The sequence below is a fragment of the Malania oleifera genome, chromosome 2 (genome assembly GCF_029873635.1).
Source record: "Malania oleifera isolate guangnan ecotype guangnan chromosome 2, ASM2987363v1, whole genome shotgun sequence".
In the NCBI taxonomy this organism is placed as follows: domain Eukaryota; kingdom Viridiplantae; phylum Streptophyta; class Magnoliopsida; order Santalales; family Ximeniaceae; genus Malania; species Malania oleifera.
Window position 1 is genome coordinate 31,470,819 of NC_080418.1, and position 25,861 is coordinate 31,496,679.

General features: G+C 33.0%; 1 long non-coding RNA gene across 3 annotated transcripts; it reads right to left on the reverse strand.

The window, feature by feature from the left end:
- Positions 1 to 20,085: 20,085 nt before the first annotated feature.
- LOC131149164 (uncharacterized) lies at positions 20,086 to 25,331 on the reverse strand. Of its 3 annotated transcripts, none has more exons than XR_009135156.1 (3): positions 25,016 to 25,331; positions 23,942 to 24,140; positions 20,086 to 20,465 (listed from the first exon to the last, which is right to left on the reverse strand). It is a non-coding gene; the product is annotated as an uncharacterized LOC131149164 (long non-coding RNA). The 3 variants fall into 3 exon arrangements; XR_009135155.1 differs by having other exon boundaries at positions 23,942 to 24,196; positions 24,274 to 25,325; XR_009135154.1 differs by having other exon boundaries at positions 23,942 to 25,325.
- Between the last annotated feature and the right edge of the window lie 530 nt (positions 25,332 to 25,861).

Sequence of the window (25,861 nt, forward strand, 5' to 3'; positions counted from 1 at the left end):
TTTATTCAGCATTGTGTGACGTGAATATTATTTTACCTGAAAAGTATTATGTTATGAAAATTTTACAAATAAAGTAATTTTTTACATATTATGAGATAATGCAGTACATTATGGTTTCAAATACATGATAAATGAATTATTTATTCAGATTGATATTTATGAAATGTTCGGCACAAGGTCGTGATTGAAAGCTGGCACAAGGTCATGTATGATATATGATTTCGGTGCAAGGCCGTATGTATGATTTTGGCGCAAGGCCACAGGTATGAAAGTAAATGGCCAAGGCCATATGTTTTACGTTATTATAGAACATACTATCAATCTATTTACGTTAAACTGTATATTATCATGTATTATGTATTATCAGAACCCGGATGATAGTTCAGTTCAATTACAGGAGCACGGTACCGTTGCTATATAAATCAGATATATATGTTTAGACTTGTGCTAATCATCCCACAAGGGAGTGGGAGATGGATAGTCGATGTGACTTTCAGTATAGGGTTGTAGACATCCACCTGACAGTCCAGACTAGAGTGTGGCGGGCCCATTGTACTTACAAACATTTTTGACTTGGCAGTGGTCGACCAGCTATTGTCGGGTCCCGCTTTTAGGTTGCACCTGTCATGCGGGGTAATACATGACATCAGCTAGCTATACATCCTGAGTGAATTTTTAGTATTATCAATTATATTAGACATTTTATGAACTGTATGATTTATTAGAAAATACAAAAGCATATGATTATTCAGTATGTTATGATGAATGTTTTCAGATATATGAAATGTAATGTATATGTATAATTGCATCAAATATTCATATTGCCACATAACTGTATTTAGTATATTTTCCCTTACTGAGAAGTGTCTCACCCCCAAACATTAAACAATTTTCAGGAAACCCAAAAGGACCGGCAGGTCGAGGTCACCGTTGAGTCAATTGTGCTACCCTGTTAGGAGGGTAAGTTTGAACTAGGATCAGGAGATTTTGATGTAGGATCCTAGAGATATTTTTGTATTTTTTGGAGTTCGTATATAAAAACCATGTTTTGGATTTTATTTGAATATGGTATTATGTATTTGTGGTTATAAGAATGTGATTTACATTTACTGCTGCTTAGGTTTTCGCTGTGAATGTCAGATGAGTCCCCGTTACCCTCGGGTTCAGGTTGACTATTTTATTTATTTATTTATTTTATGATAAGATAAGCAGGTCGTTACATTAACACCCAAGAATCATTAATTGAAACTTTATTTAAATTCTGAGTTTTTGGAAGAATGTTGGAAATTTCAATTGTGCTTCATATTGAGAAATCAAATTTACTAATACAAGGTTTTTTATCAGCTACATTCTTAAACTCTACTTTGAGTTACTTAACTGCTAAATCTTGGAAGCATTGTTGAATTCATTTTATATTGTGAATCTTGTTTTGGGAATCTTGGTTGGTTGAACTAAACTACTGAAAGAAGTATTCAAGTTAGAACTCTCATTCATAAAAGGTTTATAACTAAATTAATTTTCTGCTAAATTTGTGATTGTATACCAACATTGTATGTATGTTTGTTGAAACCAAAAAGAGTTAAGAAAGAATTAATTAAAGAGGGTATAAAGAAATTTTAAATTCCAATTCAGCCCCCTTTTGGAATACGCCTTCATTTTCAATTGGTCTTAGAGTGGGGTTGTAGTAAATCTTAAGCTAGAAGCTACATAAAGATCCATATGAGTTGACTTTTTGGGTCTAATCTCTATTTTGATGCTGACAAAGTACCAGTCTTTTATGTGTGTTTTTAAGTGCTTAAACAGGTTTACTATTCAACACACACATAAGGCAAAAGGGAAATGGTAGCCAGAAGACTTAAAGCTTACTTCAACTGGCGCATTCCATGGAGTGAAGAGCAAAAGAAGAAGACATTTTATTTTTAATTGTATTGTATTTAATTTTTTATATCTTTGGTTTGTAATAATACATGCATCTGCATGATATGTTTGAATGCTCAGAATAACCATAGATAGACCCTAGGGACCAGCACATTTCACGAAAAACTTTTTTCTAAAAAAACTAAAATCATACAAAGTTTTGGGAATAGCTTTAGGGTCAAAATCGGGGCAAAAGCAAGGTCGACCAACGCCAGACTTTTTGGGCAAAATATTCATTATTAATGCCTTCGGTCAACCGAACCAAACCAATAATAACTAGCTTGGTTGACCGAACCACTATTTGGCCAGGAGTCAAAAGTTTGACTTGCCTAGTCGACTGAACTTGTGGCGTTATAGTTGCCATTATCGACCAAACCATTCAGAAGTCAAATTTTTTACTTTGGACGGTCGACCGTTCTGTTTTGAATGTATTTTCCTCAGTTAACCAAACCAACACGTGTCTGACGCCTAACTACTTGGTCGACTAAGCCTTGTAGTTCATTTTTGCCACGGTCGAGCGAACCCAGAGGAATGGTCAACCGAACTTTGCCTTGGTCGACCAAACCTACGAAGGGTTCAAAATTGCCCTGATATGATCGACCAAACTTGTAGTTCAAATTATCCACAGTTGACCGAACTCGGTGATATGGTTGACCAAACATTTAATATGGTCGATCGAACCTCTCGGGTTGGAAACTTTTTAAAGGCTAAAATGTCATTAATTTTTTAATTAAACTTTTCCAAAATACCAAGTGTGACCCCAATAGTCATGGTTTTCAGAAAATCTATAAATATCCCCTCATAACTCCAGATTAGCAACTTTGATTAACTCCAAATTCTCTTTAAACCTTTGTTAATCAAAGTTCCCCCAAAATTAATTTTTATTGATAAAATCATTTTTTTGGGGCAAAATCTTTTATAAAAATCTCTTCAACTCTCATTCATGCTTTTATTTCAAAATCATTTTTTGAGAAGAGTATTTTATTTAGGGCATTTTATTTGCATATACTCTCACTCAGCACTTAATCTTCGAAATTTTTTTTTTGAGACTATTGCTTAGGTTTTCTCCCATTTATTTCCTTGATAAGTATTTTTGGGAGAAAGTTATTTATTGCACAAATATTTTCTTGAGCTTAAATTCCTAGATTCTCCAAATATTCTTTATTTGCAAAAATATTTATAAGAACAATAATACTCATTTTTCACATATATTTTATTTGTGCAAATATTATTTAGATAATCACTCTTACTTTACTAACCATTATTGCATATCATATTAGAGTGTATGTATTTAAGCTTTATGTGTACATATTTACTTATATTTTCAGAAGCATATTTTATGTATGAAAAATATTTTTTAATGTATCGATTGGGTTCAGCCCAGAATTGAATTGGGGAGTCTTAGCTCCATAAGTGAGATCGGATCGGTTCGGTTCAGCCCGAAAATTGAACTGTAGAGTCTCAGCCGCGTAAGTGAGACAAGTTGGGCTCAACCTTGTAATTGAACTGGGGTTTTCCTTATCCCATAAGGAGAGGATGTAAACGGCTTTTGCTCCGCCCGTTTAAGTGAGCAAGTTTAGCAGAATCCTTGGGAGTATGCTCAAGGCGGGGACATAGGTTGGTTTGGCCAAACCTCGATAAAAAATATCGTGTGTGTCTCTCTCCTTATCTCATTTAATTTATGCGTTTTAAATTTAGCATGTGCATACTTGTTCATTTTTGGTTTTAACTAATTGCATGCACACATTTATTTTAATCAAGATACATATGTATGTCTGCACATATGACTTATTCAGTTTTACATACAAGACCATAATTAAAATGGGATATGATATGTGGTGAATCAGCGTAAATGTTTAATTTAGCCAAAATATTTTAAAACCCAATTCACCGGCCCCCCTCTTGGGATCACACCAATTCCAACACTATGACACACCTAGGTGTATCTCCTTTTGCCAAGGGTCAATTCTCTTATGGACCACCCCTTTTTTTGCGGTGTGAACTATACTTTTTGAAAACAACGAATGAGGATATACCTACAAACCATGGATTCAAAGGCATGGAAAGTTGTCACAAATGGTGACCACACCCCCATTAAATTAGTTGATGGCAAAGAAGTCCCCAAAGAGGAAAAAGACATGACCGATAATGATTTTAAGATGCTACAAGTTAATTCAAGAGAGATGAATGCACTATATTGTGCTTTGGATGTAAATGAGTTTAATAGGGTCATAGCATGTAAATCAGCCAAAGAAATTTGGGATAAGTTAGAGGTAACCTATGAAGGAATGGTCAATGTTACATATAGTAGAATCAACATGTTCAAAAGCAAGTATGAGGCCTTTAGGATGAGCTCGGATGAAACAATCACTAGCATGTATATTAGGTTTACTCACATAATAAACTCCTTAAATGCTTTAGAAAAAAATTACTCAACATATGAAATGATTCGAAAAATTCTTAGAGGACTTCCATCGATTTGGGAACCTAAAACAACTACAATATTTGAAGGAAGAAATTTGAAAAACACATCCCTAGAATTAATAGGTTCTCTACTTACTTATGAGATGACAATAAACTAAAGAAGTGGAAAATCTAAAAACAAGGAATCCATTGCATTTAAAGTCTCAAGTGAAAGCTCTAGTGATGAAGATGAAGAAGTGATGGATGTAAATGATGTAGCCCTCATGACCAAAAGACTTGCAAAAATCCTTAGAAAGAAGAATAAATTTACAAGAAAAATCTAGGATTCAAAATCATATGAAGACGAAGAAGAAGAAATCAGTAAGAAGATAACAAAGGCTGAGTCTTATAATTGTAAGAAAGTTGGATACATAAAATCGAATTTTCAACAACTTAAGAAGGATTCCAAGAAAAAAAATAAAAAGGCAATGAAGGCCACTACATGGGACAATATTAATACAAGTAGTTCAGAAAGTGAATCGAGTGACTAAGAAGTTGCTTATACTTGCTTTATGATATGAGATGATGTTCTACATCCAAATCATTAAATGACTCATACAATGAATCTTGCTCATCTGATGAATCCAATTATGGGAGTATGTCATCTTATGAATAATTACAAAGTGAACTATTCAAGATTCATAAAGTTCTAGTTAAAGTAACTAAACAATACACTTCATTGAAAAATAAGAATGAAATTGCTATGAAAGAATTAGAATCTAAAAATCTTGCTAAAAAAGAAAAGGATTTAAAAATCAAGAGATTGGAAAGTAAGAATGAAAAGAGGTGAAAGAATTGGAAGATCTAAGATCCCAAACTTCCATTGATAATGAGAAAGATCTTTATATTTCTGAACTAGAAAACAAAATCAGCAAAATGTCTCAAAATCAAGAAAAGGGTAAAAATACACAAAACCTCAAAATTTGTGATCTCGAAAAAGAAAATTGAGGATCAAAATAAAATAATTTACAACTTCACTAGAGGAAAAGAAAATATTGATAAAATGATTAGCGCACAAAGAATGTCCTTGAATAAAGAAGATATAGGATTCAATGGAGTTGAGAGTACAAGAAAAAAGAACCTTCACATGGGGTACTTTGCAAAAGCCTCCAAAGACTATACTAGAACCTCCTCAAATGCTTACACACATACCACATATTTTTTATGTAAGGATAAAGGACACATTAAGTTTGAATGTCCATTAAAAAGAAAGAGTGCAAAAATCAGACAAGTTTGGAGAATAAAAGAGTCAACTCTTGTTAAACCATCCGGACCCAAGAAAGTATGGGTACCTAGATAGAAAGCCTAGTTCATAAACTAAGGAATCCAAAGATATTAGGATTAGTCATTCCCCTTTTTGAAATTAAGAAAGCTAAATCTATACTAAAATGAAAAGGGATGCCTCCATAGCCTACAATATTCAAGATAGCCAATTCAAATATAAGAAGAAAATTTCTCCTTGTTCAATATATGGAAAGCTACTTAATCAAATTTAATACAAGGATATTGAACTAGTTGAAATGGAAAATCTTAAAGAAGAGTTTATGAGCTTATTAACGACTATAACATTGAAACAAATGAATATAAAAAATGGTATTGTTGGCCACAAATCAAGAAAGCTTAGATTGTACAAGGCCTATCTTCAAAATCAAGGAAGTCATTTGCTTCAAAAAGCCAATTTAGAAAGTCATTTGAGCTTGATAAAATGATAAATCAAAAGAGTGAGATTGAGTTGCAAAATTGAAATAACTTGCTAAACATGAGCATGTTATGATATTAATAATATTGATATGATATTGATATTATTCTTGATATTTTTATCCATGAGCACTTACATGAAATTAATTGATATTTTAGCATGACATGATAAATTTAAAAGCATGATTGGTAATCTTAACACCTTCATAAATACATAGTTTATACTTCAAGAATGAAATTCTGAATTTATTTAATATGAAATACAGTTCATTCAGGGGGAGTTATACTTATTAAGTAATGATATCATGATTATTGGAAATTATTGAAATTTCTGATATACAATCTTTTGTATTTTCTCATGCTATTTGTTGACTCTATGAGTCAAATCCTATTTTGATAATGAAAAATCACTTGGTATTTAATCTGTGCATTGAGATTGTGAACATGAACTATATTAAGCATGTACGAAAGGATAACAAATCATATGAGCCTTAAAGAATAAAGCATACATATCTATGCAAGATCCATGGAACTCAGAGAGTACATGAATGAAGATGCAAGCACCAAGTTCAAGAGCGTCATGAGAATGGGTACTTAGAACTCATGTATTTACATTTTCATATGATTTAATTTGAGGCTCAAATCATAAATTATAATGACCTTAGGACTCATGCATTTCATGAACATCATTAGGGGACATTCATAGACTTATAAATATTTTTAAAACCCAGAAAATATTTTTATAAAAGAGCCAAGAAAGAGAGGAAAGCAGTTTTTCAAAGTATAAAGAAAAAATTCAAGAAAGAGGAACTTTAGACGGCCGAACTCAACGGTCAGTAGGCTGAAGTTGCCACTTTAGAAAACCAAAACTAACTTCAGTCATCTGAAGAATTTCTTTAGAAGATTGAAGATTAAATTTAGTTGCCTAAAGAATTTATGGTGAAACACAGGACTGGCAGAAGCACGTTAGAAGACTGAACTTAGATTTCAGTCGTCTGAACCTAACACTTCAGTCATTTGGGCCTTTAACCTCAGTTGTTTGACCTTGTATCTAGGTTATTTTTTTGAAGTTTTAAGGAACTTCAGTCATCTGAGCCTTTGACCTTAGTCGTCTAAACTTGCGAGAAAACTTAAAATTTTAATTTTTAATAAGAGAACTCACGAGATATTTTTTTATCCAACGGTTGAGATTGATTCTAGGGGTAAGAAACCTATATATTGAACATATAAACCCTAGTGCAAAAGCTAAGATCAACAGGAACAAGAACTACGACAAAACTTAACCACAAGAAGAAGAAAATCAAAGCTTGGCAATATGATTGAGCATACTACCACAGCCTGGGAGATCACACTACTGAGGTTGTGATTGGGATTTTAAATCTCATGCTACACATATGGGCCAAGCCTACTTTGATCCTCAAAAGGTTTTCTTGTGATTGTTATACAAGCTTATTTGATATTGAGGTTTGGTAAATCATACTTCTCGTTAAGAGTTTGTTGCATGGAGTTCTTCATATATAAACTGATCTACTTGTTGATATTCATTTTTCAAAGAGCTTGTCATTGCAAAATCTATTTTTGAATATTTGATAAGAGGTTGATCTTGTGTGTGCATATAGTAAATCATTTTTGAAAAGATTACCACTTGAGAAGAGTTTTAGTTATTGATTAAATACTTTAGGTTCAAGTGGTTTTTCATTCAAAGGCTTGATATTTTTAATATAACAAATCTACTTAGTTGAATATCCTTAGTGTTCATAAGGATAATTTATTGAGGGATATATTTTGAAATATATTACATTAGGATTTTGATCTTTGGTATACATGTCGTATGTATACTAAGCTGCATATTACAAAGATCATATAGTGGTTGGAAACTTGAGAGAAATATTGTTATGATAAAGTGTGTTTGAAATCTTTGCAATCTTCAAAGTTGTTTTTTTTTATTCAAAGATTTAACCTAAGTTCTCCAAAGCATTGATTTATATAAATATTTTTGGTAGATTTGATAAAAGGGAAAGGTTAGTGAATCATATTCATTCATAAAACGATTGTATCGTTTCATACATTCTGAGCTTCATGTTTTATCATATGATTATGTATTAGGAATTTGAATTGTACTCATAAGCTTTGTTGGAAGCAAATTGGAGTTTTTTACGGATTTCATTATAATCACGGTTCAGGTTGTGAAATAAGTTTTGAGGAGAGAGCTGTATCTCTTGTAAACGGTGGAGTAGGAGGAAGCTCTACCTCTTGTAAGCAGCAGATTGTAAGGGAAACTCCATCCCCATTTAAGGAGCAGGAATTATAGTGGAATCCTTAAGTGAGTTGGTCAAGGCGAGGACGTAGGCCAGGTTGGCTGAACCTTGTAAAAACTGTGTTTGCATTCTCTCTTCCCTTATCTTTTTATTTTCTGTATTGCATTTAAATATCTAGCCTGCTTGTGTATGTCTAATAACTTCACACACATTTAATTGGATAAAAAGGAAGTTTTTGATATAGTAATTAAAATCAGCTTCAAATCCCTGCCATTAATTAGTTGAATATAAAAATAAGGATTAATTGCCCAATTCACCCCCCCCTTTGGGATTACACCTAAATCAACACTATTTTGGGTCTTATTGTCTATTTTTTATGCATGATATTCATTGTAACTTTTTGGTCCGATAAGCCTAAAGCATTCATGTCAAGTTTAAATCCATTGAGAATCTTAGGAACCTTGGCTAAAATATTTGGTGATGAAAAAGGCATAAAATGAACAAGTGCATAACTTAGAGGGAGCATTTGTTTTCAAAATCTCATGACTCTTTTGAATGCTCTCATTATTATATTTCTTTATGTCTTTATGAAAAGTAACACAACACTAAACTCATAACTATCCACTGTTGTTCATTGTTCATATTATATCTTGATGGATAGTGATTTGTGATTATCTAGTATTGTGAACTGTTATTGAATAGAATATTTGATAATACTGGATTGCATGGAATGCCATCTGCAAGGTTGTTGCAGAAACTTATTTACTTGCATACTTGTATGGAACGCCAACTACATGGTTGATGCAGTATATTGTGTATTGTATGCTGGTAGTGGATTATAGGTTCTCGCATGCTCAAATTGATTTATTTTGAATTAATTGCTTGAATCTATCAGGTTTTGGTGCCTGAAAATTTAGAAAATGTCCGATTTACTGATGACATGATGCCGAAATTTCGACAGGATTTTTCTCAAACCAAAACCTTGTGTTAAATATGATTATGATAAAATTAACATTAAAATATTTATGAAAGGATTAGTGAAAATCAATTAAGATATAATTTAGATATGGATTGTTCTCAGTTATATACTTTATTTCATGTCTTAATATATATTCTCTGATGCATTATTAAGATTCTAGGGAGACTATACTGGTTGCCATGTTTGAAATAAATTAGCTAATATCCAGTGTAGTTATGTTAAAGTGTCAAAATGGATAGCTTATACTACTGAGCAAAATGAAATTAATCTTTGGTTAGTATAAGTAGTTAAAGGATCTAAGCACGTACTCAAATTGATAGGGGGAGCATCTAAAATTAAAATGCCTATCATATTATGCTCACAAACCTTTTAGCTTAGATATGTTGTTGAATCAAATGTAGCATATGCTTGAATGAAATGATCTTTGTGAAAATCTTAAGTTGATACATATTTCTTTACCATATGTTGTTTGTGATTTTCTGGTTATACTTTACTATGTGCTTAATGGAGATACTAGAAAATTTGTTGCTTGCTTGCATGATCTTTAAATTTGTTTTTGGTAAGCAACCCCCCATACTTTAAGCTAACATCATAAGGGGGATATATATATTTGTATATATATATATATATATATATATATATATATATATATACATATACATTTATTGTAATACTTCATGGCGAAAACTAATTTCAAAACTAAATTTTTTTTTTCTCTTGCCTTATTATCATTATATACATATATGATTTTAAAATCGCATAACTGGTTTGGTAACTTCACATGAAAATGCATGCGAACTAGTTAGATTGTTTTATGTTCAAAACTTCTATTTGGTATCATATGCTGTGTTCTTTTAACTCAAATCTTTCACGGGTCTTATGATATGATTTAAACTGCTATGGTTTGTGGATAATTCTCGTCTAATTACGTTTGCTATGTCATTTAAATCATTTGAATGATCAGTTATATAGATTGTGTACTCAATTTCTATATTTCATACTTTGTCATTCATTGTGCATTGTATGATTTTATTATCTCTTTGGATGCCAAAAGTAATAATTCTTGATCATACTGAACTATTTGAGTTGATTGTTGTGGATATAATGTAAATCTAAAACGCAATCAGGTCATTTCAATACAGGTAATTTTAGGAAAATGCTCGACTTTCAAACGGCATGCTGCCAAAATTTTTAAAATTTTTCCTAATCTTGTCTTGTATTTAAATAATTCATACCCATATGCCTTTCTTACATGATTTATTTTGTTGCTCTTTTTGTTGTTGCCAAAAGGGAGAGATGGAGGCAAAAATTGGGTAGTGAAATGAGGAACAGCTTCCTAAGAGGGGAGGGGGGGGGGAGAAATTGGATTCTTTTTAAATTTTGATGATTTTTAAGCTATTGATTTTAATTACCCAGAAAACAAGATATATAAATGATAACTACACTTAAAAATACTAAAATTTAAATTCACAAGTCAATTAATGAAATCAACGTAATTCAATCACTCAACCAAAAATATTAGAGTTTTAGTTGATTTTTCTGTAAACTCTTAGTATGCACTTTACTTGATCAAGATTTCCATAGATTAACCAACGTATTCCCTTTTTGGGTTTCTGCAAATGATTAATCAAAACGTACTTTCTAAATATTAAGTACCTATGTTTCTTTCTCACTTAAGAATCTACAACCTGCACATTTAAATCATACCACAATAGCAAGTAAATAATATAAAGTAAATCATACCACATTTTTATGAGATTCAGTTTCAACACAGCCTATGTCCTCGCCTTTGGCAAAACACTAAAGGATTCCACTATATCAGTTTCGTTACCTAGTGGAACAATACTAATTTACAACCACTCCTTCTGTCAGGCTAGAGCCCACCTCTCCAAACAATAACCCCTTGTTTGGTCCAACGATTCAATAACTCTGAATCGTTTAAGAATGATGATAAAGAAATTTGTGTACAAAAGAGAACTCTCACAATAGAGTAGATTAGTACAATGATTAGCTCACTTATACTCCAAAGTAATTCAAATATAAGAAATTTGAAGCTCAACGCTTAGTATGAATTACCAAATGATTTTTCAAAGAAAATGAAAGATTTTGATTTTTTAAAGCTTTGCTTCAAAAATATAAAGCAATATCAGATCAAAAATTTTAAGCACAAGAAAATATTAGATCCTTTGAGAAATTTGAATACTTGAAAATCACTTGATTTAAAAACCTTTGAAAAGTAGCTTGATCTAAAAACCTTGAAGGTTGCTTGATCTTAAATTTTGAAGATTGCTGGATCTGAAACTTTGAAGGTTGCTGGATTTGAAAACCTTTGAAAATTGTTTCAATAATAATCATCATGTTAAACCTTTGAAGATTTTGACTATTTATAGATGTTTTTAGAAGCCATCCATTACTCCCAAAGATTCCTAAAATTCATTTCTAAATATTTTGAAATAAATATGTTTAAAAACATTGCTTAAAAAATCTCCTCTTCTTAAGTCCTTTTTATTTATTAAAAAAAAAAACTTTTTAGAGTATATATGTTTAAAAAAATATTTTTGATTTTGTATGAGTTTCAAACCACTTTATATTTGAGTTTAACCTTTGAAGTACTTACATTAAGAACATCCTAAAATATAATTCTTTGATCTTCAATCTTGTTCTTCCATCATTTTTGTTGTTTCAATCTTTTATTTGAGCTTTTTACCAGTATAATTTTATTCCTCATGCTCTTTGTAATCCATAAGCTTTTCTTTGTGTTCTTCAAGGATTCTTTGTAATCCATAAACTATACTTGTGTTCTTCAAGAATTCTTTGTAATCCATAGGCTTCTTTATGCACTTGGGTTTTGTCACTTTCCTGAAAAAATTTTACTTGAAACATATTAAACATATCATTGATTTGTTATCATCAAAATAAGAATTGTAAGCCTTATTAGGCCAGCCAACAAGCAGTATGGGTAGCAGTAAAAATTGTTTGCATTGATAAATCTTTAACATTATGCATATTGTAAGGGGGAGCATTTCAAGGCTATTCCCACTTTTTGCATAGTGTATTTGTCATCATCAAAAAGGGGAAGATTGTTGATCCTATGGGTTATGTCCTATTTTGATTATGATAAATACTCTGGTATTTAATGTCCATCTAGTTTGTGTGCAGATTTATATTAGCAAACCAATTGATGGCACATGAAAGCAAAGCATGAAGACCCTGAGGATTTTCTTTCATTTTGTAAATTCAATTAAAGTTATATTTGGGTTTGTAATAGTAACTAGGTATATGGTCTGTCATAATCTTTTCAAGTCATGCATGTAGGTTTTTGTAAGCTTAACATGACTGGATTTTTGGGACTATCTCAAAACGGCCTTAGTAAGACCATAGTAAGACTTTAGGTCCCAACACTCACACATATCATACAAAATATAAGGGTGTTTGAAAACAAGTTTAAAATTGAACATTATTAAGTAAATTGTGAGAGCTCGGGCGACCGAACCCCAAGAGTTCAAAACTCCTTCGGCGCCCAAACTGTTGAGAAGTCAACAATTGACTTGGGCTCTCGGGTGACTGAGCCATTTTGTGCATACCTTCCACAGGCGTCCGAACCCTTTGAAAGGGACATTCCACCTACTCGGGTGACCAATCCATTCGGTTCAAAAAGAGCCCCGGGGGACTGAACACATGAGTTTGGGCGACCAACCCTATGACCGGGCATCCGAAGTTACGAACAAAGGCTACTGACTTTGATTCAGGCCATCGAAGTATGACACAGGCGACTGAACTTATTTGAATATCTTTTAAAGTTGTGTCTGTTTGGGTGACCGGACCATGGTTCAGCCACTTGAACCTCGGCGGGTTAAAATTGTTTTAACTGCAGTAAAATCGAGTTATGTTGTGTTAAGTGCATTTTAACATTTTGAATATTTTCTAATAATTCCCAACAAGTCCCAAATAGTTATAATTTTACCCCTACTTATAAATATAGGTTCATTTGTGTGCATTAGGGTGAGAGTAGCCAAAATAATTAGTAAAACATCCTTTTTATCTCAAAATCTCATTTTGCCCAAAATATTCTCAAAATTTATTCCCTTGATATATCTTGATATTGTGAGAGTTTATTGAGTTGTCTTGTGTCTATTAGATAGTGTTAATACTCCTATTTGATTGGTTGATTGTGATATTATTTTTGGGGAGTTTGGCTTAGTTTTATCTCACAGATTTTAATATTATAAATCTTGTGTGGGGATAAAATAGCAAGCTTAGGATATTTGCATTATTATTGGAAGTGTCCAATAGCTTGCTTTTTGGTTGTGCAAAGATTTTTCAAACAAGCAAAATATTTTCAAACTAGTATTGTGCTTATTTCATTGAGGAAAATCTTCTTGAGCTAGTTTGATTATCATATTCATATCTTTGGAATATTGATTTGCTGCTGAACTGTGCTTTACTTAGATTCCAAGATACTGATTGTTTTGAACACTCTTGAGTATATCACTGATTATACCATATTGAGTGTTGTTAGTACAACTATTTGCATCACTGAGCTTGCATGACCTGCATTGTTGATGTGTATATGATTGTGCTTATTGGGTACATATCTGCTTTACATGAAAGCATAATCACTGTACCATTTGAGTGAACATATTGTTGTATTTCCAGGCGTGGCCTGAGGGGGCGGTGATCCAGCCTGATAAGAATTGTGCGAAGGTTGGGGTCAGCTCTATGAATTTGACTCAAGGCCTTCTCCGCCCCACAAGGAGAGTTTGTAAAGGTTGAGGTCAGCCCTATGCTAATTGACCTAATTGTATTAGTTTTCGCTCCACCCGTTAAGTGAGCATTAGTGGAATCCTCGGGCTTGCGAGCTAGAGGCGGGGACGTAGGCATAGTTGGCTGAACCCTAATAACATATCGTGTGTCTATTTATATTTTTGCACTTTATATTTATCGCACGTGTATGTTATTGTGTGAATGATGCACATGATTTAAATTCCACATATTATACTTATCGGCGCATTTGGGTAGACTGACCTTAGGTTTTGAATATATTGTTGCTAAACTAGTTGAACCTAGGGAACAAATTTTTAAACACCCAATTCACTCCCCTCTTGGGAATACACCAAATCTAACAATGTCCTTGATAACAAAAAAGTTCGGGAAGTTCTTGAAAAAGAATAAGAAGTTCAACAGAAAATTCTAAAACTCAAAATCAAAAAGAGGAGAGTCAAGCATGAAGAAAAAGAAGGAAGATCCTTCAACTTACTGCAACTGCCGAGAGGTTGGACATATCAAGCCCAAGTGTCCCAAACTTGTGAAAGCCTCAAAGAAAAAGAAGAAGGTGTTGAAAGTTGGTTGGGATACACACAACACTAACTGTTCAGAATCTGAATCCAGCGACGACGAGATTGCCAATCTGTGTCTAATGACACATGATGATATTGAGGTAGTAGAAAACTATGGCCTAATTGCATTAGTTGATGAAGAGGTATATACTACTCATTCTACTTCTTATTCAAATTCTCAAAATGATTCATGCAATGACTGTGATACATTTTGTGATAGTTCTCGAAGTGAATATTATGATGAATCTGATAATGATAACATGCCGTCCTATGAGGAATTATAAAAGGAATTTGCTAAGGCTTATAAAATGTTAACAAAGATGTCCAAAAAGAAAATAATGTTGGAAAGGGAAAATAAAGACTTAGAAAAACAGCTAGAAGAGTTTCGAGAGTCTCATACTTCTTAGGAAAAAGAAAAGATTGAAAAGGAATTAGAAATTAAGAGATCAGTAACCAAGAATGAGGCACCACTAAAAGATTTGGAAAAAAAAATTAGTGTTGAAAAAGAAAAGGATTTGAAAATCATGAAATTAGAAAACAAGAATGATATGATGGCAAAAGAGCTGAAGGAGTTAATATCCAAGATTTCGAGTGATAATGCAAAAGATCTTAAAATTTCTGAAGTTGAATGTAAAGCAAACAAAATGACTGACAAATTGGTAAAGTTACAAGCTATTTGCAAAGGCTTAAAGAATTTAAAAATTCAAGACCTATAAAGAAAAATAGAGGATCAAGTTAAGATCATCCACATTTAGTAAGGGAAAAGAAAACTTTGACAAGTTCTTAGGTTCTCAAAAGATGACCTTAGACAAAGAAGGTATAGGTTACAATGAAACTGAAAATAGGAGAAGAAAGAACCTATACATGGGATATTTTGTTAAAGAGTCAAAATTCTATGCTAGCACCTCCTCTGGTCCGTATGCTCACACCACCTATGTATTATGTAAAAATAAAGGACACATTAAATTTTATTGTCCATTTAAAAGGAAAGGTGTGAAGCTTAAAAAGGTTTGGCGAGTCAAGGAAAAATGAGTACCAAACAAACCCTAAAAACTCCTCTTTAGACTTTAGGATTGAGAATTTAGCGAAGTCAGACACATAAACAAAAGGGGGTCGTGATGACTAATAGACTTGGGGAATAGTATATGCTTAAAATGCAAAATCTTAGTATGTGTATTTACTACACTATTATCATACTAAGAATCCTACAAGAAAACTAAGTTAATATGATTCCTTTAAGCAATATATCCAATCTAACTACCTAATGCTTTTATATTGTAATGATTGGGTAAAATGTTAAAACATTGAATAGTAGACAAATCTTGATGTTTTCAAAGTGAAGGTTGAAAGATTAACTGTTAAAATATCAGGAACCTAATATCTTTGTAATGAGTAACATAAATCATAACATTGAAGAGTAAATCCACTTCCAAATAAATTAAAGCATTGTTGTTTAACGAATAATTCCTAGTGCTTGACAAATACTTAAATATTAAAATCCTAAGTTAAACAGATCATGTCCATTGCAAAAGACTGAGCCTTTAAAAATAAATCTTATATTAAAAAACCATCTAATCCTAAACTCAGTCTTGGAGCCTCAAAGGGTTAAATTAGTCATCATTCTAGCCACACGCACTGATAAATCATAAACTCTATATCTTTCAAGTGTTTGTTAAAAGGTTTCTCATTATAATCAAATCAGTGAAATTCTCTAAGGGAACAAATAGTTTACCAAGACACGTTTAATAAATATTCCCTTTGTGCTTAAAATGTAAAAATCCCTAAGTTTGATATGTGATTAAGAAATATCCTCCACAAGAAATCTTTACCATACCATGTTCAGATCCAGTAAAGGTTCATCTATTATAGGCTCGTAGCCTTGCTTAAAATTGAAGACATACTTATAAGGTACCGTCCAATAATTGGAAAATCACAAATACCTAAAGAGAAGTATTCAAAAATTAATATTCTCCCAAAATTGCTCTTTGGCCTATGTAGTTGGATATACTCACTCCCACGAAAATGTTTTGAATTTTGTTCACACACAATGAATATTCTTCTAAACTTAAAGATAATTAAATTGTTAAGAGTATCCGCAAAATCTCACTTCACAAGCATTCAAACTTCAAGTCAAATCTATTAGAAGATTTTGAATATGCAAAATGGCTAAGTTATACGCAATAGTGTTCAATCTATATAATAATGCAAATGACTAGGAAACCTATGCATTGAGATCCATAAGAAAAGAAGCAATATAAGCTTATGACCCTAAAGTAGAAGTGTTTATGACTTTTTGGTTCTCTAAGCTAAAGCAGGTAAAGTTAAGTATAAATCATTCAAAACCTTAGAACACTTGGCTAAACTGGTGAAGAATGATTACAAGGAAAAGACATAAGAATATGATAAGTGTAAAAGTGAAGGGGAGCATCTCGAAATTATTTCCTTTGTTATGCTTACCAATACTTCTTGTGCTTAGATGTGTAGTGAACTTTCTGTAGCATGCACTCAATTATGATGATTCTATTGAATACTCTAAATCAAACATATATTGCTTTGCCGAAAATTCCTTGAATTAACTATATGATTTTATTTTGAAATGCATTGATATAATTAGACTCTATATGGTTAGTCCTTCTGGTTATAATTCTTTTTGGAATGTACTTAAAGCAAATATCTATAGCACCACTTGTTTTTTGAAGATCCAAAAGGTGAGAGATATATACTAGGGTAAATTTTTGATGATAACTAAAGTGGAAGAGATTTTTTATTGAATAATCGACAATGTGTATGAGCTTAAATAAATAAAACAGGGAAAGCTTTTCTGAGTTAAAATAAAAATATAGTTGCTTAGAATTATATTAAATGACATAATTTAGGGGGAGCAATGTCACTTAATATTCACAATTTGTCAAAAGTTTCATATTTAGTTCATCTAGTCTCATTTGATATCACATTAATCAACATTCGGTATCGCATTTTTAAGATGTAAACATTTGGTATCACATTAATCAACATTTGGTATCCTGACATTAATCAATTTGAAATTTGGCACACTGTGTATGGTCACAATGCAATTTACATTCCACAACATAGATTTATGCATTAGCAAGGGGATGATTGACGTCAAAAGAGGGAAAAGTAAAGTTCTTTGCCCTTCCTTCAAATTTAGAACTTAAAGATTAATGAAAATTCCTTCTTTTAAGTCTAAGTATTCTTCGCTTTCTATTTTTTAGCATACTAGTAAACTAACTTATGCCTCTATGGCTTGTCTAGAGCAATGCCCTTTATTACAATCTACTTCAGTGCCCTTGGGAAATAGTCAAATCCCAAAGCAAATTTTGAGTTTTCAACTCGACATTGTTTATTGGCGAGTCAAGATTAATGCCATTGGGAAATAATCAAAGCCTTTTGGATTTTAATCTTCGAGCTCAAGTAATCATTTAACCCAACTAGTGACTTGAAAAATAATCAAGCCTCTTTGGTTTTTTTTTTTTTTTAAATCAACACCTTTAATGGCAACCAAGCCATTTTTCAAATGGGTTTTGTGAATTTTTAATTACAAATTTTTGAGCTTTCTGGGACTCAACACCCTTAATCTCTTCCAAGCTCAATGCCCTTGGTAATAATCAAAGCCTATTTGTTTTTTATTTGGTTTTTTTTTTTTTTTTTTCGGATCAATGCCTCCATTTATCCTTGCAGACTCAATGCCTTTGAGAATTTTAGTTATCTACTCATGGGCTTTCCCATGCATGGGACTCAAAGCCACTTTTGCTTTTCTATATCCATACCCTTATCCCAATGGGGTTTAGTGCCTTTGAGAAATTTGCATTCGCATTAGTAGTCAAGAGGGGAAGCCAATTAACTAGGAGTTGCACTGAAATATGATAGTCATATATAAATGGAAATTTAACTATTGATTGTAACACTTGCGGGGGTTCTTTGATTTCCAAGTGCATGGTAATACTTTGCCGTTGAGGGATCGAAGCCAATAGCTAGGTGGTGCAAGGATAGATGACTTCTCTAACAATATAAGGGGGCCTACCATTTGGTTCGTGGGGTTTGTAGAGAAGCTTGGTGACAAACTTCTTCCATGAGATCCCAATTAATTAAATCTTAGATATTCATTGTTGGTCTCCAAGTTGTGGTCTTGTATGCTATCTCAAAGTTATGGTTTCATAAACCATACATTGCTTTGTATAAAAATTCCCAAGAGGAACTTAGGTGGCTTTAGGGTATACTCTTATGTTTCCAAGATCTTTCAAATCTTACCATAAATCTTTTGCAAAAGCATAATTCTTCCTGCTTGTAAGGTTCCTAATATCATTTCCCCCCACGGACAACATGAACTGCCCAGTAAAAAAACCTTTTAATGGTTGTATTTGAGAATGCCACTTGATCTCTCTATTTAAAGCATAATCCATTTGGGACCCAATTGTTGAAAGATTTGAGAAGAAACTGGTGTCATGGATATCAAATTACCTAACCAAAAGGGACCACTCGACTCCGATTAAGAACACATTTAGCCGCTCCTTCAATTTATTGCATATCACTTTTTCCACATTGCCTTCTCCAGTTAATTGCCCAAAGGCTAGAGAGAATCCACAGCAGCTTCTTATAGAGGGCATCGTCCGCAAATTGCAAGCATAACTTATGAAATGGGAAAGTTCAGATTTAACAATACAATTGGCAGGAGATTCTTTGACTTGCTCTTCCTTTAGGCTCATAAGTAGATCTCGTTGTTGGCCGTCTTTGCATTTGGTGGTCGGGGAATTTAGACCCTGCTTGTTGCAGACTAGAGGCTTCTGTATTCTCCACTGGCTCATCAAGCTCCTTACTTGATGACTAGTTCTCTTCAACAAAAATCCTTTATTATCTCTTGAAAAAAAAAAATCTAGTTGGCAGAAGATTCATTATATGGTCTAAAACTCATCACATAAATTACCATACTTTCCTAGGGAAGTATTGGCTATGGCATTTCAATTATGAAAAGGATAGAAGCTAGAGATTCATTATATGTTCTACATATGGCTACCCCCAAGAAGCCTAGACATCCAAACTCATACTCGATCTCCACGTGGATGCAGCCTCTGAAGAAGCATTAATTATGACAATGTCAGATTTTTTTGAGAACCTGCCAGGATTAAAGTACGATCGAGATCAACCATCTCATTTTCAGCGGAGTGTTTGGGCTGGCTAAAAGATTCATTCCTATATTTAGATGTTTTTTTTTTTTTTTTTTTTTTGAGGGGGAAACATTCATTGTTTTCTGATTTATACTAAAAGAAAACAAGCTTCTATAGATTTCGAGCAACCAGGCTTCTACATATTTATTGATCAACTTAACTAAATAGGTAGATTTGGTGCTCCATCGTTTAAGTTGGTTGGCCCTGTCAAACGGTTGCTACACAATTACGGATGGAAAAAACAAAGCTAAAGTGGAGGAAGGCAGGTTATCTTTCCTGCAAGTGTAATCCATATATTTAGTCCCCAAACGGGCAATTAAAAATTAGCTTCTGGCTTTGTGTTTGGCTGAAGCGAAAATCCTAACACTGGATAACTTTCAAAAAGAAAAAGGTATGGTATTATGCAACAGATGCTGTTTGCACGAATTAAGATTCATCAGAGTCAGTAGATCCTACACATATTTTGCATATTCATCTTCTACTTGTCGAACATTTTCCGAATAATAACAAGTAGTATGCAGTGGATGATGTCAAGATCCCTTAAAGGCCTCATTCTCAGATGGACAAAGCAAATTCCCAGCAAAGCATGAAGAAAGTCTTTCAAAGCTCTCCCCTGGCAGCAAGCATGCATCTGGATTAATATTTGGAAGGAGAGAAATCATTAATGATCGAGCTATTATATAAGAATGAACAAGGAAAAACTGGAGGAAAGGATATTCAGGCTGATCCTTCAAGACATTCCTATATATGGAGCAAAAATCATCCATCTGCTAATAAATTCATTATTTTCTCTTCATTTTAGAATTAAGCAACATCACTTAATTAACTTCCAACTACTACTGAACTGTGACCGCTACTACTTGTGTACTTCTAGTATAATTCAACTCACTGTGATTATTCACGAGAAAATCCCCATGTGGTGCAAAATTACGTGCAATGAACTGGCGGATATGGTGGTGCAAAATTACGTGCAATGTACTGGCGGATATGGGTACTAACATCTTTATTCAAATATATATATAAACCCCTTTGTTTTATTTTTTTTCACAACTCAGCTGATCTTCCTGATTATCATCAAACTGTACAAAGATTTTCTCAACCTCGTGTACAACAGTTTGCACCCTCTTTCCTATATCAATGGTCTTATTCATTCCTTGCCTTTGGAAAGAAAAAGAAAAAGAACAAAAAATGTAGCTCAAACAACAAGAAAGGAAAGGGAGGTTTAATCTGCTCTGACAATAGCAGAAAGTAAATGATATATATACATATATACATGTTAATCATTACTAATTAATAAACGTGCTAATAATATATTTATTGCGTATGTATATGAGTTCAAATTAAATTCAAGTAGGATCTTGTATTGAAAATTTAAATCTTAATTTTAATTAAAATAATAGGAGTTGTGAGGATAGATTGAACTCGCTCTAAATTTTCAGTTGAAAAACCACTAATATGATGCCAAGGAACTTATTAGTTTGCCTAAAAATTCAAGCCATATAGTGATGGCTTAAGAAATTTTTTTATCATGTAGCATTGTAATTAAATGCCTAAACCTTCAGGCTTTGAAGGTAGAAGGACACATTTTTAGGGAAAAATAAATAAATAATGGACGACCCCGAGAACTCAAAATTAATGCATTTGGATAAAAGTTGTTTTATTGTCATATCGAAAAGTTTTAATGAACTATGGGATCACTTTTATGAAAGTGAAGATATGCAATTAGTGGGCATGGTAAAGTAAGGCTTTACTTCAATTTTTCATTGAAGTCTATCTCTTTCAGAAAGAGCAAAATAAAATGTTCATCCTCTAGGTTTCTTAACCATGCATACCATTAATTAACTTTTTGAATTTAATATTCGAAGGTAAAAATATTATTGAAAAGTGAAGTGAGGTGCAATGATTAATAAGCTTCAACACATAATATGATCAATTCCTAAGACAAGCAATGCCATAGATTTAAAATAAGCTATACAAAAATAAAATAGACCAAATTGACTTAAAGACCCATATGTACCTTGTGTTTCGAAGCTTGTGATTCATATTTTGGATTTAGTTTGTGTAAGCTTTGACAAAGATAGTATAAAGTTGTATTTAGTTTTGTTAAGTTTAAATAAACTCAAATCTAAGACCTTAAATCTCTATCTTGCAAATTAAACACAACTTTAAATTTGAAAGAAGTGGAGGACACTACATGAAGTAGCATGAAGAATGGTTAATGCTATGGTGATGTGAACAACATGAATGGTGAATTTTAAGTTTTTCCTCATCAAGCTCAATAATGTTGCAAACCAAGGTCTTAATAATTCGTTAGATAAAATCATGGATGTCTATTCATGGAAATAATAGAATATGATAAGATGAAATGTAATATAAAACATAGAGGGATGTAATAATTTAGAAGAAAATTAATCAATGCAAATTAATTTTGGTATTATCCATTGAACAAGGAGAATATCTACTTGTATGGTTATAGGTTCATAAAAATTTTTGCATTGTCATTTGTTTTACAATGACAATACACACTACTTTTCTTTCGTAAGTTATTAAAGTCTTGTTGAAAGTGTTCTATTTGTAAGAATAAATACTCCACAAATCAAACTTAACTTTAAAGTGATCATGTAACATTTAAGGCAGAAAACAACACTTTAGCAACAATATTAAAACTAAAGTATACCAGAAGAATTAATGTTTAAGGAAAAGACAAGAAACGAGAATAAGTAGATTATCTATAGAGAGAGAGAGAGAGAGAGAGAGAGAGAGAGAGAGAGAGAGAGAGAGAGAGGGAAGGAAGGCATCATATCTCTGAATGATTAGGATACATGCTGACCTCCCATGGTTAGAAATCTAAATTTCCTTCAGCAGCAGAACCAAAGCGATCTCTGAGAAGGAAGCAAGCTTAAGTGGCCAGAAAGCATGGTTCTTTATCTTAATTAGTGACCAAAGGAAACAACTAAATATTTTCTTAAGAAATTAAAAGAGAAGAGAAAGGAAAAGAAAACACACGAAAACACACAGAAAGCAACTGGAGCAACTCAGAGAGTAATAATTAAAACAGATACCAAAATTGGTGTCTACAAACCAAAGGGAAACTGTTGCCTTCCAGAGTGACCCACTGGGAGAGAGAGAATGGCTGTACCAATTGTACAATCCCTCTCATCAACAATGAGTGCAAGAATCCAATCAACGCACCAGACTGCACATATTTTTACTTCTTTCAATTTTTAGTTGTATTATTTACTGGATAGAAAGTTAATTTAATTACTTCCCTGTTAAACAAATTAATTACCAGTACTTAGTTTCCATTATATTTGAGAATAACCCTTCAAATTAATTCTATATATTATATGTCAAAATTAATATCTCTCATTTAAGTCCCAACGTGCAGTATCTCTCAAAAATTAACAGTGTGGAAATCAATGGACCGGTCTGAATTGTATTTTATAATATACTATAATTTTGCTTGTAGTGCAGTAATAATAATGATGTATGGTAATTAAGGTTGGCAAGACAACAGGCACAGCCTCCAAATACATTTAAACCAAGACTTTGATGGTAATAGCAGCACACACTCCTCCAGAATGTTTTTGAGAGAGAGAAAGAGAGAGAGAGAGATTAAGAGATGAACCCCCAAGAGATAATTGATGGTTATGAATGCTTGAAGCAGTTAACTAGCCATGGCAGTGACAATGTGATAATTCGCATTCAAAGTATTCCCAAGGAAGTTCCAATTTCATAGAAGACAAAACCAAACCCACTTGGAAGACTGTCCATAATATACAATCAGAATATGCTTTGAAATTCTTCTTCCAATGCAGACAAAAAAGGACAGAAAATGAAAAGAAATCTAAGCTTCAGCCAGCTGTTTGAGTAAATGTACTCAAATCCACCACAAAGAATTAAGAAATTAAAATAACCATATTTGTACATATATATTATGTATTTATTTATATATATGAATCTCGTTGATTCACTGCTGTTTACCCTCCATTGATATGTATATATCGGATCTAATGCCACATAAGATCGAACAAATAATAAGAACAACTAGTAATAAAGATTAAAGAGAGCTTTTAAAAGTAAAAGGATTAAAGGTAGACATTTCACCTTTTAACAATATAAAGGCACTGTATAGAAAAATTCTGATCTGATCCCCACAAGAAGCTCAGCAAAGACGTACCATTTCCACAAAAGCAGCTTTCTTTTCTCAGAAGAATAATCATAGATCTGTAACGTCCTCGACTGGTCGCTCATCCGATCAGACCTGGCCTCCTTGGAGAATTTAACCCACAAATTCCCTGGCCCTCTGCAGATCAACAATGACAAGTAATTACAAACACACGCACATCGATCAAGCTAGCCCTGCAGAATCCATTAATGGATTAATTAATGCTCCAATGAGTGAATTAATTCATTTAAGAAGAATCAGAGATACCCACCTTTTATTTTTGTCCGTGAATAATAATTGAGAGAATGAAACCGAAAATAAAAAGCATATCCAGACTTTTGCGATCGATCAAACCCTCGATTTGTGTAGTCGTCTATGGCCGATGCAGCATCATCAAGATTCTCAAGAACACAGAACACCAGCAGATCGATTGATGGAGATTGCATCATCACGCGTGCGTTTGCATGTGAATCTTGATGATGCTACACCCGCAAACAACAACTGTCAATCTATATATATATATATATATATACATATATATCCTCATTCATCATTCCATGCACAATTGCAACTCAGGATTCGAGGAGGAGCTACCAAAAGAATGCAAATAAAATTTTTCAAAAAGTAGAAGAATGGGGTCGTTAATTTTGATTTACGCTTTATCTGTTGCTCATTTTTTGGAGCAGTTAATTAACATCTGTACGTGTGCAACTTAAGTGGCATCAAGGCCACGAGCATGAGCTGACGTGATCAGTTACCAATGGCGGAAACTGAAGAGATGACGTGAGGTGCCCGAGAAGAATCCACCCTTCTCAACTGAAGCTGACCTCTTACACAGACAAAAGACAACAAAACCCTTAATTTTTTTAATTTATTATTTTTATTAAACAAAAAAAAATGGAGAAACGTATTTTTGGAATCATGGAAACGTCAACACGAAAACCAAAAGGGATGGGTATTAGTATTTAGAACCTAGCAAGTGGCAAATACTTTGAAAATTCAAATTTCCGTACGCGTGGGTTGATTTCTCCGACCAGATGCCGGCGAAGTCTGCCTTCCAAAAATCAAGGATACCCACGTCGGATTCCAGCCAAAACTATCAGATTCGAGCGATTGCTGAAATACTCCATTAAAATAGGGATTCAACCCTAAGAAGAGAAAAACAACCCAAGAAGAAAAGGCAAAGGAAGGGAAAAGTGAAAACTAGCTAATTGAATCTGAATCCACCCACGAGATCCATTAGAGAGAGAGAGAGAGAGAGAGAGAGAGAGAGAGAGAGAGAGAGAGAGAGAAAGAGAGTTAGGGAACTCACGCAGATGGTAACAGTAGGGAGAGGGATTCTTAGATGGAGATATATATACAAAATGACGAGATTTTTTGTGGGTTTTTTGGATTTAGTTAAATTTTGTCTGCGTTTTACTTTTATTTTATTGTATTGTATTTCCATTGGTTGATGCTTAGCTGTATAGTACCGCATCAATGTGGCTGCAGTTAGACATCACCATCTTCCCAAAACCCTAACTTATTTTAGGGAAGGATTGCAAGTGGGCGCCCGCATACTCTTACCATGTTGTTTCTCCAACTACAGTTTCTCTTTTGATTTTTTGAATGCCAGGCTGCTGTGGTCATTTGCTATTAGGGACTTACTCTTTTTCCAAGGACACAAAAAGAGCATCTTGCGGGGGAAAAAAAATAGAAAGAAGGTAAAACAATTATGCTATTTTTGAATAGGGGTTGAATTTGATATTTTATTAGATTTAGATAAGATGTAATATAAAATTATATTGAAATTTATTCAAATATATGCAAATCCAAATTCAACACTCCAAATTTATACTCTCAAACATAGTATTAATTAG